Source organism: Microtus oregoni, unplaced genomic scaffold (assembly GCF_018167655.1).
Source record: "Microtus oregoni isolate MIOR12 unplaced genomic scaffold, Mior012 000041F_ref0000270, whole genome shotgun sequence".
NCBI lineage: Eukaryota > Metazoa > Chordata > Mammalia > Rodentia > Cricetidae > Microtus > Microtus oregoni.
Window position 1 is genome coordinate 4,518,001 of NW_024543208.1, and position 16,079 is coordinate 4,534,079.

Sequence of the window (16,079 nt, forward strand, 5' to 3'; positions counted from 1 at the left end):
TATGATGAACTTAATCACATAAATTATCTCTTTTATATTTGTGCATTTTTTGGTTAAGATTTCTTCAAAAATTTGGATTTATATCTACCAGTGATATTTGTGTACAGAGTTTTTTGTTTATGTTTGGTGTGTACCTCTGTGTGCCTCCATGTTTGTATGTATGTGGTGTGTGTGTATGTGTGTGTGTGTGCGTGTGTGTATGATTGTCTAGATTGAGTAACTGGACAATGCTGATTTTGGAAGGAATGTCTCAATTTTTTGATTTACTTTGAAAGGCATTGGTTTAAGTCTGGTAAAATTCCACAATGAAGCTATCGAGATCTGGCTTAGAATTTTCTTTGCTGGGAAACACTTTATTCTTTCCACTTGTTATTGGATATCATTCATATTTTAATGTCCCCATGCTTCAATTTTAGTGGGTTATATATGTATAGAAGTCCATTTTATTTATGTTTCCAATTTACTAGCATGCAGTTACTGTTGACAATAGTCTCTCATGACATTCTGCCTTTTCTGTGATGTTGGTGATAATGTCATCTCTTTTATCTCTGATTTTTAAAATTTAGATTTTCTGTCTTTTTTCTTGATTATATGTACTAAAAGTCTATCACTTTTGTTCATCTAAAAAACACACTTCCTTTATTTTTATATTTTTCTCATACTCATATTACTCATTTATATTTTGATCTTTCTATTTTTATTGATTTTGTGTTTCTATTATCTTATTTTTCTATGGCATTGAGAATAATTATTAGGGTGCTTATCTGAAGCTTTCAGAAGAATACTATACTGTTAATACACTATTAATCCACATTAATGCTACCCTGGTCATAGTCTTCACTTCTTTGAAATCACTTTATCTTATCAGGTCTGACTGAACAATATCGCTTAACTCTGGGCATGTAGTCTCTAGTTCTTGGTAAATTTTCTTTCTCTAGAGGTCTATACCATGGGATGGTTCATTCTTCTAATTTCTGGTTAGAATCAGATGCATGGAAGATTAAGGCTAAAAGGCACCAAAGCAATCAACAACAATCTCTATAGATGAACCCCTTGTATAGCAGTTAGATAGACCATTTTAGTCCAAAATAACACAACCACAGCCAGAACATATAACACTGAGTATTATGGGCCTATCATCTTTCTGTTCAGATTGCTTGTCAAGTCTATTTCATTCAGTAACAACTGGCTGGAAACTCTAGGATGAATTCAGTCCAGTGACTTTAATGATCTGCCATTCAGATTATTCATATCAACATTTGCATAGGATGAAGATAATGCAAGGACAAACAAGTTTCTTGTGTAGCAAAAAATCTATAGCTATAATAAATTGTTTTCTTTTTCTCATATGCAGATTTGTGGTTACCTCTTAAACAGAGAATATCTTTAAACATGAGAGCTTATGATCTACACCTGCAGTTCTTAAGTTATGGACTTCAATGCAGCAGTACACCACCTTAGAATCTGTAGAACATGTGACTTCTTGAACTCATCTATTGCTGCACCAGCACTGCCTGGATGTCGAGACTGGCGCCGGGGGGGGGGGGGAGGGGGGGGACGACGGGGGTGTGCCGGGATTGAGACACAGAGGCTTCTTTTCAGGTGGAAGAACAGCAACCTTTATTTGCCCCAGCTTTAGCCTTTTATACCACAGGCCAGAAAGAACACCAACTTCCTTGTACAAGGAAGTTAGCTTGTCTGTCAGGGGGAGTGTTGGCAGCCAGATAACAACAATCTATATCTATTCAATTATTAATTCAGAAGATGAGGTTTAGCGATAAACACTTTAGGAAGCTCTATTTTGGAGTTTATGATACACATTAGACTTCCAGAGTACTCACCTAGAGAAGCTAACATATGTATTAATATATATGGATATATAATTGAATGAAATCTAGGTATATGTTCTATATAGTGTATAAATTAGTGAATGAAATATGTGTATAATATTTTTGTGTAATTAGGTGACGGAATAGGTATTTGCCATAGTATAGGTGTAGAAGTCATAGACAATGTTCTGGAGTTCATTATCCACTTCCACCATTATGTGATGTATTAACTACATTTCTGTTGGTGTTGTAGACCATTCTAAACACATTTAGGAGAAACTGAGGAATGCGGCTTGCAGTCTCCGAGAGGAAACAGTCCACCATAGCAAACAAAGGGTAACAACTGGAACATGAGACCAGTCAACCAATCAGGAATCAGAGTGATCATATTTTATTTGCATACTAGAGGCAGAGTGGGCTGGTGGGTGAAGATGAAAGGAAAGGGAGAGGGAACTGAGAGAGGAGCAAAGAGGGAGGAGAAAGAGAGGAAATAGAAAATGAAGTCAGACTATAAATAGCTTCAAAACTTGTCCCCAGTGATATACTTCCTCAATCAAGGCTCCAACTCCTAAAGATTCCATAGCATTCCCAAATAGCATCGGCAGCTAAAGAACAAGTGTTTAAAGATGAGTCTTTGTAGGACATTTCCTATTTAAGTTACAGCATTCTGCATCTGACTCCCAGAGTTTTATGAATATTTCATGAAGAAAATAAGTTTAGTCAAAGTCCAGAAGTCTCCAGTGTCTTTACCAGTCCCAACACTTTTCAAAAATTCAAAATCCAAAGTCTCTTTGGCGACTCAAGGCAAGCTATTAACTGTGACCTCCTATGAAATAAAAATCTCATTCCATACTTGCAAAATAAAAATGCATAGAATATAGTGTCCTATTCCAAAATAGGAAAGTGGAATAGTGAGGAACAATTGAAACAAAGCAAGACCAACAACCAGCAGGAAAAACACCAAGTACTTTTCCTCCAGCATTAGCATCTGATGCTTTAGTTTCAAAGAACTTAAGGGGCTCCAGCCTTTGAAGTTTGCTGACTCTAATATCTATCCTTATCTTGTGATGGTTCACTGTCTGTATGTGGTTCTTTTTTGCAAATATTCTGTGGCTCTAGCCATCTCCATCATCATCTTATGGTTTTCATTGTCATCTAGGCATCACCTTTACTGATTCATACAGGGTCTTCTTATAGGAACTTCAACCTTGCCACAAGGTAAATGGATGATTCCCTTAATCTTGCATCTGTCATGGTTCCAAAACCCAGTGCCACATGAATAATACTTCAAAGTTTTGCTGTCACAGCAGGGTAGATCCTGCCCCACCTTGCATCACCATTAAAACAGATTGTGTATGCTTCAGTGGATGAAAAACTCCCCCTACCAAAGCTGTGTGTAGTGTCAGACATCCTCAATCCCAACACTCAGGCAGAGTGACTACTGAGTGCAAGATCACCTGATCCATAGAGAAGGTCAAGGACTGTAGTAATAGGGGCGGCGGGGCTGCGTCCCCAACACCCCAGCCGCCTGCCCGGCTAGCTTATGCCCCAAAATAATTACACAGACACTGTATTCTTTTAAGCACTGCTTGGCCCTTTAGCTCTAGCACTTACAGGCTAATTATCACATCCCGATCAACCCATCTCTAATAATCTGTGAGAACCGGTCTTACCGGGAAGATTCTAGCCTAGTCCATCCTGGGTTGGAGCTTCATGCCGTGTGTCTGCCTGGGAGCGGGCATGGCTCATCCCGGGAGCGGGGCATGGCGTCTCTCTCAGGCGTCTGCTCCGGAGAGGAGAGATGTCGAGACTCTGACCTCACTTCCTCTTCCTCCCAGCATTTTGTTCTGTTTACTCCACCCACAGGGCCAAGCAGTTTCTTTATTGGCCAATGACCTTCCTCCATCAAAGGACAGCCTGAGCTACATAGATAAATCCGGTTTCAAAAAAGAAAAGGAAAGAAAAGAAAAGAAAAAAGAAAAGGAAAGAAGAGGGAAAAAAGCAGAGAAGAAAAGACAATCTTCCTTAGGTTGTTGCTTTCCATGAACAAGGAGATGGTGTCTTACCCCTGGGATATCTTTCTTACTGTTTCTCTTTAATGGATATAATTACTTAAACAACTACAGCTTCTTTTCCTCTTAGTGGTATTCTTGTACTTTCTAGTGTCCTTTCCCTCTTTAAACTGCACATATTTTAATTTCTTTCTGACCTATTTACTATCCTTTTTCATTGTATAACTTTAATAAAGTTATCAGTAATAACCATGCCATGGACCCAATGATTAGTTGTCTTGAAATTTCCTTCAACAAATAAACTAGTCATTACTTATTAATTCAGCCTCTTGAAAATTCTCAGGACACGGAGTATAAAGAGACCTTTTGCAATAGCATGTCCTAACTGGCCTAGAGTCTAGTTGCAATAAACTCCTTCATATTCTCTGAAGCTTCATAAGCCAGATTCTTTGCATTTTTATCAGTTTGATTACACCATTGGAACCATTAATCTCTGCTTAGGACATTTGATGGCTTTTGTGGGCCAAAGTTACAAAGTCCTCCATATTTGTCCCTGAAACCAGTTTCAAAAGCTAAGAATCACATAGTCAGATTTAGTACAACTGTGATCCCACTCCCTGTACCAATTTCAGTTTAGTTACTTTCCTGTTGCTATGATAAAATACCACAACAAAAAGTTATTTAGGGGAGAAAAGATTAATTTTGTGTGAAAGTTCCTGGTGGTGAGAGCATGAGGTCAGCCAGTCATGAGAAAGCAAAGAGAAAACAGGGAGTGAGGCCACATGGCAAAACTTCAGTCTATCCCCAGTGGCGTATTTCCTCAGGCAAGCCTCTGGAAAGGTTCCATACCTTTTCCGAAATGCTACTATTTTGAGACCAATGGTTCCTTCACATGATCCTGTGGAGAACACTTTCTATTCAATCCATAAGATGTGAGTTCCAGGGTTCAAACTCAGGTTCTCAGGTTTTCAGTCTTTGAAACTAGTTTTTATTTTACCCCCTGGGTCATCATTCTGCCCACAAAGCAGCATTTTCAAAGGTAGATATGACCTTGGTCCTGAATATGTTCAATAGTTATATATGTTGTTAGAATGTAACTCTGAAAATAACTTTTTTAGTATAAAGCATACACAGTTCTTTGTGAGTAATGTTTTCTCACATAAGATAATATGTATATGAACGATTTAGCAAAAGCTTGCTAGATTTTTTTTTTTTCATTACAGTCTTGCTGAGCTACAAGCAGTGCTGGCAAGTACACTATACAGTTAAGAATTTTAAAAGGAAAGATGTATCTCTTAATTTTACAGTAATTAAAGTACAAAAATATAGTATCCCAAACTCAGTAGACTATAGGAATAAAGTAGCCCAGAAACAACAGATTGGGAACAAAAGCTTTGACTCATTTCACACTTCCCCTTCTAGCTATCAACTACCCCAACAGGATACTACTGAAAAGTGGTCTGTGACAGACTGAAATAAATAGTAGATGATCTGCTACAATCCCCTGATAATTCAATGTTAAATATACTAAATGCAAAAAGAGCCAGTGAAGGTGGTAGAAAGATAACAGAGAATGTACATATACATAGAAATTAAGTTCTTCAACTGCCAAATACAAATCACTTATGGTATCATCCTTCATGGCAATAGTACTTTCAGTTGTGATGCTAAATATGTAGGTAGAGCAAGTCTTCAGGAGTAAATATCAAGTAGTTGCTTCAGTTCCAACATCCAGGCTTAAACTCAAGGGCAAATCATGAAGCTTTCTGTCTCTGAACTAACACTGTTTGGTTTATCTTTTGCCTCCAATTTGATCATTGTAATGAAGTGTGAGTAGCAAATTAGAATGTTTACTTCCTTCCAAACTTCCAGCAATATGATTACATAGATATTTTGGCTTGTTCCTTATTTCTTGTTAAGGTAACTGAATTGTGTTAACTATGAAGGAAATTGAAATGCTTCTAAATAGACCAAAAGTCTACTTTGTATTTTCACTGGAAAACTGCATGTTGCTTAAAGCTTATTTACTAAGGTTGTCTGACTTTATTGTGCCTTTCATTGCTTTTGGACTGTTGTAAAATTCCAAAGACATAGAAGTTATGTTATAGAGAACACATAGGATTAATTCTTGTTTATGGATATGTAAATAAAATTATTCAGTGGAGATCAAATCACTTTCTTCTTATTCAGATAATTACAGTGATTAAATGCATTTATCGCAGCAATCACGATGATCTTATATATTTCTTTCACTTTGTGCTCCCTTTGTTATGTTTTATAAGGTTTTAACTTCCCTTGTTAATTAATGAGTTAAATAAAAATCCTTGACACATGTTTATCTTATATGTAAGAGTAACTACTAAACTTTTAAGGCACGATTATCCTTTAATGATGTATTGTATAAACAATATATTTTGCAACCAATTCTGGAAGATAAACCAACAAAAATAGACTACAAGTATAATAATTTCCCTGTTGCCTTTTATGGATCTGCAGTACGAAACGGGAAATCCTGTTTGTCTTTACCTTTGCCTTACAACTATATGAGAAGAAGAATATTGGAAATGCAGCTGCCGTCTTCAGGAACATGAGCAAGGATGAAAGAAAATTTTAGAGAAGCTATCTCTGAGTCATAACATTAGTATTGAGTCTTGGAGTTAATCAATCAATCAATCAATCTTTAATAAGCCAGTTGAACAGTTGAAGAACTAGTCTCAGAGAGTATTGCTATGTTAGATAGTAATTTCTAAGCATGAAGCTATGCTAGTTACTTGCTCTAGACATTTTGTGTGTATTCTAAGAAATATCACAGCCACAAACTGATTATAGATCCAGAAAAATTTACAGGCTCTGAGATATTCTTCAATTCATGAACACAGTGAAGTTGGTACTTTTATGACACTGTAAAATACAAGTGAAAAATACAAATTCTTCTCTTTTTCCTCCATGCTCTGCATTTATACTTTTTAAAGTTATTTCAGTTTGGCTTGATTTCTGATGAATTGTGATTTTATGGAAAAATCTATATGCTTATGATTTTGTGATGTCCCACTTCCTTTCATTTCATTTTGATTGTTGATGATATTCTCTTCTTATCTTAGTGTCAGTCCTCCTAGTAGAAATCTGATTTTGTATGGCTCAGTTTCAGTCCTGTACTTGTTGTGCAGCGTTGCTGCCATTCTTTCCATTTTACAGTAGTTCCCACATATCTCTAAATTGCCTAATTTATTTGCCTATTATTATCCTCCCCCCTAAACCCACTCTATATTCAATAGCCAACTTCATATAGCCTGTAGTAGATATTAATTAAATCTTGTTTTAATTAAGAAATTAATTACATACCACAAAAAACAGTTCTTAGCCTACTTTTTAAATCCTCATTTCAAATCTTACTTCAAATTGAATTCTTTTTTTCATATAAAATTCCCTAAATGTAGAAAAAAAGTCTTTTATTGTGGTTTGAATAGGCTTGATCAGCACTAACATTCATTTTGAGTACTGATTCTTTAGTGTGGATACAGTGACATGTTAAGCATTGTAAGAAGTACTTGCTTCTATTTCCATCCATTTGCATGCAAAATTCGAGAAGTCATTGTTTTTTACCGCTGAGTAGTACTCTAATGTGTAGATATTCCACACTTTCTTCATCCATTCTTCCATTGAAGGGCATCTAGGTTGTTTCCAGGTTCTGGCTATTACAAATAATACTGCTATGAACATAGTTGAACAAATGCTTTTGTCATATGATAGGGCATCTCTTGGGTATATTCCCAAGAGTGGTATTGCTGGGTCCAGGGGTAGGTTGATCCCGAATTTCCTAAGAAACCGAAACCCTGACTTCCATAGTGGTTGCACAAGATTGCATTCCCACCAGCAATGAATGAGGGTACCCCTTCCTCCACAGCCTCTCCAGCAAAGGTTATCGTTGGTGTTTTTGACTTTAGCCATTCTCACAGGTGTAAGATGATATCTCAAAGTTGTTTTGATTTGCATTTCCCTGATTGCTAAGGAGGTTGAGCATGACCTTAAGTGTCTTTTGGCCATTTGAACTTCTTCTGTTGAGAATTCTCTGTTCAGATCAGTGCCCCATTTTTTAATTGGGTTAATTAGCATTTTAAAGTCTAGTTTCTTGAGTTCTCTATATATTTTGGAGATCAGACCTTTGTCTGTTGAGGGGTTGGTGAAGATCTTCTCCCAGTCAATGAACATGGGATGTACTCACTCATAATTGGTTTCTAGCCATAAATAAGGCTCATGGAGTCTACAATAGGTGAATCTAAAGAAGCTAAGTAAGAAGGGGAACCCAAGGAAAAACATATAGTTATCCTATTGGCTAAGGGAAGTAGACAAAATTGCCGGGGAGAAAATTGGGATCTTAGGGTGGGGTGGGTTGGGGGTAAGGGGAGATGGGGAGAGAAAAGTTAGAAGGGAAGGAGGTCGGGCCTTGGGAAAGCAGGAGGATTGGGATAAAGAAAGGTTGGACAGGGGAGCACGGAACCACAATTCTTAGTTAAGGGAACCACTTTAGGGTTGGCAAGAGACCTGACCCTAGAGGGGCTCCCAGGTGCCCAAGCTGAGGTCCCCAGTTAGTTCCTTGGGCAGTTGAGAATAGGGAACCTGAAATGACCCTATCCTTGAGCAATACTGACGAATATCTTGCATATCATCATAGAACCTTCATCTGGTGATGGATGGAGATAGAGACAGAGACCCACACTGGAGCACTGGACTGAGCTCCCAAAGTCCCAATGAGGAGCAGAAGGAGGGAGAACATGAGCAAAGAAGTCGGGACCACGAGGGATGCACCCACCCACTGAGACAGTGGAGCTGATCTATTGAGAGCTCACCAAGACCAGCTGGACTGTGACTGAAAAAAGCATGGGATAAAACTGAACTCTCTGAACATGGCGAACAATGAGGGCTGATGAGATGCAAAGGACAATGGCACGGGGGTTTGATCCTACGTAATGTGATGGCTTTGTGGGAGCCCAGCCAGTTTGGATGTTCGCCTTCCTAGATATGGACGGAAGTGGGAGGTCCTAGGTCTTACCACAGGGCAGAAATCCCTGACTGCTCTTTGGACTGGAGAGGGAGGGGGAAAGGAGTGGGGGGAGGGGGAGAAGGGTGGGAGGAGGGGGCGTAGGGTGGGAGGAGGGGGAGGGAAATGGGAGGCTGGGAGGAGGTGGAAACTTGTTTATTTTCTCTCCTTTTCTCAATTTAAAAAGAAGAAAAAAACAACAAAAAAAAAGAAGTACTTGCTTCATAGTGATAGAGCCTACATAATTAAATCAATCCCTCTTAGGGATGAGTTTTCTCTATCATGGACCTGAGTTAGTTATCAGAATAGCATATTCTAAAGCAAGTATCCTAGTTTAATTTCTGTTACTATGATAAAACACCCTGATAAAAATCAACTGAGCTAAGAAAGGATTTATTCTTCTCATAGTTTCAGGTATTTGTCATTGAGGTCTTCAATCCATTTGGACTTGAGTTTTGTTTTGTGCATGGGGATAGATATGAATACTTCGACAGGTTGATATCCCGTCATGCCAGCACCATTTGTTGAAGGTGCTTTCTTTTTTACCATTGTATAATTTTAGCTTCTTTTTCAAAAATCAGGTGTTCATAGGTGTGTGGATTAATATTCAGGTCTTCAATTCCATTCCATTGTTCAACCACTCTGTTTTTATGCCAGTACCAAGAGCTGTTTTCATTACTGTTGCTCTATAATAGAGCTTGATGTTAGTAATAGTGATGCCTCTGAAAATTTCTTTATTATACAGGAATATTTTGCATATCCTAGGTTATTTTTTTTTCCACATGAAGTTTATTTTGGTTCTTTCAAGGTCTGTAAAGAATTGTGTTGGGATTTTGATGGAGATTGCATTGAATCTCTAGATTTTTTTGGTAGTAGAATTGCTATTTTTATTATGTTGATCCTACCTATCCAAGAGCATGAGAAATCTTTCCATTTTCTAGTATCTTCTTCAATTTCTTTCTTAAAAGACATGAACTTCTTGTTGAAAAGATCTTTCCCTTGTTTGGTTAGTATTAACCCAAGATTTTTCTGTTATTTGTGGATATTTGGAATAGTGATGTTTCTCTGATTTCATTCTCAGCTTCTTTATCATTTCTATATAGAAGGGCTACTAATTTTTTTTGAGTTGATCTTGTATCCTGTCACATTACTGAAGGTATTTATCAGCTATAGGAGTTCCCTGGTAGAATTTTTGGGGTCACTTATATATACTATTATATCATCTGCAAATAACAAAAGTTTGACTTCTCCTTTCCCAATTTGAATTCCCTTGATCTCTTTTTGTTGTCTTATTTCTTTAGCCAGAATTTCAAGAAATAAGTTGAAGAGATATGTAGACAATGGACAGCCTTGTCTTGTTCTTGATTTTAGTGGAATTGCTTGGAGTTTATCTCTATTTAACTTGATATTGATTTTCGCTTGCTGTATATTGCTTTTATTATGTTTAGATATGTTTCTTGAATCCCTGATCTCTCCAAGACCTTTATCATGAAAGGGTGTTGAATTTTGTAGTATGCTTTTTTAGCATCTGATGAAATGATCATATATTTTTTTCTTTCAGTTGATGTATATGATAGATAACATTGATAGATTTTCATATGTTGAATCATCCCTGCATTTCTGGGATGAAGTTGACTTGATCATGGTGGATTTTTTTTTTATGTGTTCTTGGATTCAGTTTGACAGTATTTTATCGAGTATTTTTGCATACATGTTCATTCATGAGATTCATCTGTAATTTTCTTTCTTGTTGAGTCTTTGTGTGGTCTTGGTATCAGGGTAACTGCAGAATCATAAAAAGATGCCCCTCAGTGGAAGAGTGGATAAAGAAAACATGCCGTAAAAAACAATGACATCTTGAATTTTGCATGCAAATGGATGGAAATAGAAAACACTACCCTGAGTGAGGTAACCCAGACCCCAAAAGATGAATATGGTATGTATTCACTCATAAGTGGATTCTAGCCATAAATAAAGGACATTGATCCTATAATTCGTGATTCTAGAGAAGCTAAATAAGAAGGAGAACCCAAAGAAAAACATATATTTATCCTCCTGGATATTGGAAGCAGACAAGATGGCCAGGCAAAAATTGGGAACTTGGGGGTGGGAGTGGGGTGGGGGTAAGGGGAGATGGGGAGAGAAAAGTGAGAAGGGGAGGATGGGGAGAGTTTGGGGGAATGGGAGGGTTGGGATGGAGAAAGGGTAGATATGGGAGCAGGGAAGTATATATCTTAATTAAGGGAGCCATTTTAGGGTTGGCAAGAGACTTGACTCTAGAGGGGTTCCCAGGCATCCAAGGAGATGCCCCAAGCTAGTTCCTTGGGCAGCTGACGAGAGGGAGCCTGAAATGGCCCTATCCTATTCCCATTCTGATGAATATCTTGCATATCACCATAGAACCTTCATCTGGCAATGGATGGAGATGGAGACAGAGACCCACATTGGAGCACTGGACTGAGCTCCCAAGGTCCACATGAGGAGCAGAAGGAGGAAGAACATGAGCAAGGAAGTCAGGACCACGAGTGGTCCACCCACCCACTGAGACAGTGGGGCTGATCTAATGGGAGCTCACCAAGGCCAGCTGAACTGGGTCTGATGTAGCATGTGATCAAAGCAGACTCTCTGAAAGCGGAGGACACTGAGTGCTGACTGAGAAGCCAAGGACAATAACACTGGGTTTTGATCCTAATGCATGTACTGGCTTTGTGGGAGTCTAGCTGTTTGGATGCTCACCTTCCTAGACCTGGATGGAGGGGGGAGGACCTTGGACTTCCCACAGGGCAGGGAATCCTGATTGCTCTTTGGACTGGAGAGGGAGGGAGAGGGGAGGTGGGGAGATGGGGAGGGAAATGGGAGGAGGGGAGGAGGTGGAAATTTTTAATAATAATAATAATAATAATGAGTTTGACAATGTTTTTTCTGCTTCTATTATGTGAAATACTTTGAGGAGTATAGGTATTTGCTTATTGGAAGTTTTGGTAGAATTCTGCACTAAAACCATCTGGCTCTAAACATTTTTTGGTTGGGAGGCTTTTGATGACAGCTTCTCTTCCTTGTAGTTCATAGGTCTATTCAAATCTTTCACCTGGTCTTGATTTAATTTTTGTATATGGTATCTATCTAGAAAATTGTCCATTTCTTTTGTGTTTTCTGATTTTGTGGAGTACAGGTTTGTAGTATGACCTAATGATTCTCTGAATTTTCTCAGTGTATGTTGTTTTCATTTCTGATTTTTAAAATGAGGATGTTCTTTCTCTGACTTTTGATTAATTTGGATAAAGGATGTCAATTTTGTTAATTTTCTCAAAGAATCAGTTTTTTGTCTCATTAATTCTTTGTATTGTTTTGTTTCTATTTTGTTGATTTCAGCCCTCAATTTGATTATTTCCTGTCATCTACTAGTCCTTGATGTGTCTGCTCTTTTTGTTCTAGAGCTTTCAGGTGTGCTGTTAAGTCACTGATATGAGCTTTCTCCGTATTATTTATGTGGGCACTTAGTGCTATGTATTTTCCTCTTAGCACTGCTTTTATAGTATCCATAGGTTTGGATATAGTGTACCTTCATTTTCATTGCATTCTAGGAAGTCTTTAATTTCTTTCTTTATTTCTTCCTTGACCCAGGGGTGGTTCAATAGAGCACTGTTTAATTTCCATGAGTTTGTAGGCTTGGAGAATAATGTTGTTGTTAAATTCTAACTTTAAACCATGGTGATCAGATAAGATACAGGGAGTTACCTAAAATTTTTTTTGTATTTGTAGAAGATTGCTTTGTTACTGAGTATATGGTCAATTTTACAGAAGGTTCCATGAAGTGCTGATAAAAAAAGGTATATTCTTTTGTGTTTGGGTGGAATGTTCTATAGATGTCTGTTAAGTTCATTTGAATTGTGACATCTGTTAGTTCTCTTATTTCTCTGTTACATTTCTTTTTTTTAACTTTCTTTTTGTTTTATTGAGAAAAAAAAATTTCCGCCTCCTCCCAGCCTCCCACTCCTCCCCCCCCCACTCCTCTCCCTGTCCCCCCACTCCTCTCCCTCTCCCCCCACTCCTTTCCCCCTCCCTCTCAAGTCTGAAGAGCAGTCAGGGTTCCTTGCCCTGTGGAAAGTCCAAAGTCCTCCCCCACCTACGTTTCTGTCTGGTTGACCTGTCCATTGCTGAGACTGGAGTGTTGAAGTCTCCTACTATTAGTGTGTGGGGTTTGATATGAGATTTCTTCTTGAGCAACGTTTCTTTTACATATGTTGGTGCTCTTGTATTAGGGGCAGAGATGTTCAGGATTGAGACATCATCTTGAATGGATTGCTCCTGTTCTGAGTATAAAGTGTCCTTTTCTATCCCTTAGGATTGATTTTAGTTTGAAATCTATTTTGTTAGGTATTAGGATAGCTACACCTGCTTGTTTCTTAGATCCATTTGATTGGAAAACTTTTTCCCAACCTATTACTCTGAGGTAATGTCTGTTTTTGAGGTTGAGGTGTGTGTCTTGTATACAACAAAAGGCTGGATCCTGTTTTCATATCTATTCTCTTAGTTTGTGGCTTTTTATAGGTGAATTGAGTCCGTTGATATTCAGAGATGTTAATGACCAGTAGTTGTTAATTTCTGTTATTTTTGTTAGTAGTGTTTTATGTTTCCCTTCTTTGGGTTTTGTTGGCAGATGCTTATCTGTTGCCTGTGTTTTTGTGGGCACAGTTAGATTCCTTGTGTTGGGGTTTTCCTTCTAGTACTTTCTGTGGGGCTGGGTTTGTAGATACATATTGTTTAAATATGGTTTTGTCATGGAATATCTTGTCTCCACTGATGGTGATTGAAAGCTTTGTTGGGTATAGTAGTCTGGACTTGCTTCCTTGGTTTTTAATGTCTGTAGCACATCTGCCCAAGGCCTTCTGGCTTTCATAATTTCCATTGAGAAATTGGGTATAATTCTGATAGTTCTACCTTCATATGTTACTAGACATTTGACATTTTTCCTTTCCAGCTCTTAATATTCTTTCTTTATTCTGTATGTTCTGTGCTTTGATTATTATATGGTGAGGGTACTTTTTTTTTATTCAGTCTATTTGGTGTTCTGTAGGCATTTTTTTACCTTAATAGACATATCCTTCTTTAGGTTGGAAATTTTTTCTTCTATGATTTTGTTGAATATGTTTTTTCTGCCTTTGAGCTGGAGTTCTTCTACATCTTTTATCTCTAGTATTCTTAGGTTTGATCTTTTTATGGTGTCCCAAATTTCCTGGATATTTTGCGTCAAGAATTTGTTGGATTTAATGTATTCTTTGACCAAAGAATCTATTTCCTCTATAGTATCTTCAACACCTAAGATTCTTTTGCTATCTCTTGCATTCTGTTGGTTATACTTACCACTGTAGTTCTCATTTGTTTACCCAGATTTTCCATATCCAGAATTACAGAATTCCTTCAGTTTGTGTTCTCTTTATTCCCTCTACTTCAGTCTTCAATTCTTGAACTGTTTGCTTCACCTGTTTGATTGTTTTTTCTTGGTTTTCTTGGATTTATTAATTCCTTACAAATTTTGTCTGTCTTCTCTGTTTCTTTAAGGGAATTTTTCACTTTCCCTTTAAAGGTCTCCATCCTCTCCATAAAGTTATGTTTAAAATCGTTTTCTTCTGCTTCTTCTGGGTTAGGATGATCAAGTCTTCCTGTTGTATGACCACTGGGTTCTGGTGTTACCATGTTGCTTTTTTGGTTATTTCATGAATTCTTGCTCTGGTACCTACCCATCTCTTCCTTTAAATGAGGCCTGCAGTTTCTTTGCATCTTGGTCCAATCTTTGCAGTGACTGAGTCTTTGGGAATTGTTCTTAGTCTGCTCTGTACTCTCAATGTCTGTGTCTGAGGGAGCCACTGAGGTCTCTCTAAGCCTGCTCTCTTGGTCTTCTCTCCTGGTTCACTCTCTTGGTCCTCTCTCTTGGTCCCTTCAGTGTTATAGCAAGCTGTGCTTCAGAGTTCCACTGAGGTTGCAGGAAGATTGGCAAGTTTGGGGCTAGTAGTTTGTGGGATCAGGTGGATGGGGTAGGTAATGGGGTAGCCTACTTGCAGGAAGCTCTCTTGCTGGCTGGCTAGACAAGACAATGCAGTTGAGGGAGGGGCACCAGGTTTTGTCTGTCTATGGAGGTCCTAAAGAGTGGGGTGTCCCACCGTGGGGCTGGACACTCAAGCTTTGGTCTCCTAAGTATTGTAGCAAGCTGTGTTTCAGAGTTCCCCCAAGGTTGAAGGAGGGATAGGCAAGATTGGGCACAGGTTGGAGCTAGTAGCTTGCGGGTTCCAATACATGGAGTGGGTATTGTGGTAGCAATACCCCTTTCTAATAACTTAAGTAGACATGAGTTTAATGTAGACTGCCGACAGTAAAAACTGAGTTTTTGTTTTTGTTCTTCTTTGCTTATTTTCCTAAAGCACTAAGTATTGTATCTAGAAATACTATGCCATGGATCTTTACTCAGCACTGAATTCTCAGATATGGTTTGGCATTTTATTTTCTGTTCTTAAATATTTAACAGATTACAGAGAGTGCTATGTATATATGGACAATCACTTTTTGGCTTGCAGGAGTTTAGAGTCCAGTCGTATACATAGCATGAGGAGCACATTATTTCCTACTAAATTACCAACTGAGAATGCAGAATGCTTCAGTGAGTGTAAGGAGTGCACCAAGTTAAAAAAAAAAATCTCCCCAGAAGCACCCATTTTTTGGGAAGGGGGTCAAATAGCCTGCCCAATGACAATAAAGTAAATGTGACTTAGTACATATAGTTTTATTAATTCTCATCTTGACTGCTTACTAGTAACTTTAGGATGCACAGAATCCAAGATATTGTGAACAGAACAAGAAAAGTGCTTCATCCTATTTTTCCAAATTTACCAGATTTGGAGCACAGGATAACAGGAGGAGATAAAAAATCCCTGTTGTGTGTATAAGGGACTTTGTTTAGACAATAAAGCACGCATGACTTAAATTACAAATGTAAAGAGAGGATGGATATAGGTAAGTAAGAGCAGAAACAGTGATAAAATATAAAAAGACTAATAGGTTTTTTCTCTTTACTCTTTGATCTTTTGGGAGCCTGCCACCCAGCTCGCCAACAAATCATACAGAGGCTTATTCTTTCTTATGAATGTCTGGCCTTCGCTTGGCTTTTCTTATCTTAAATTATCCCATCGACCTTATGCCACTGAA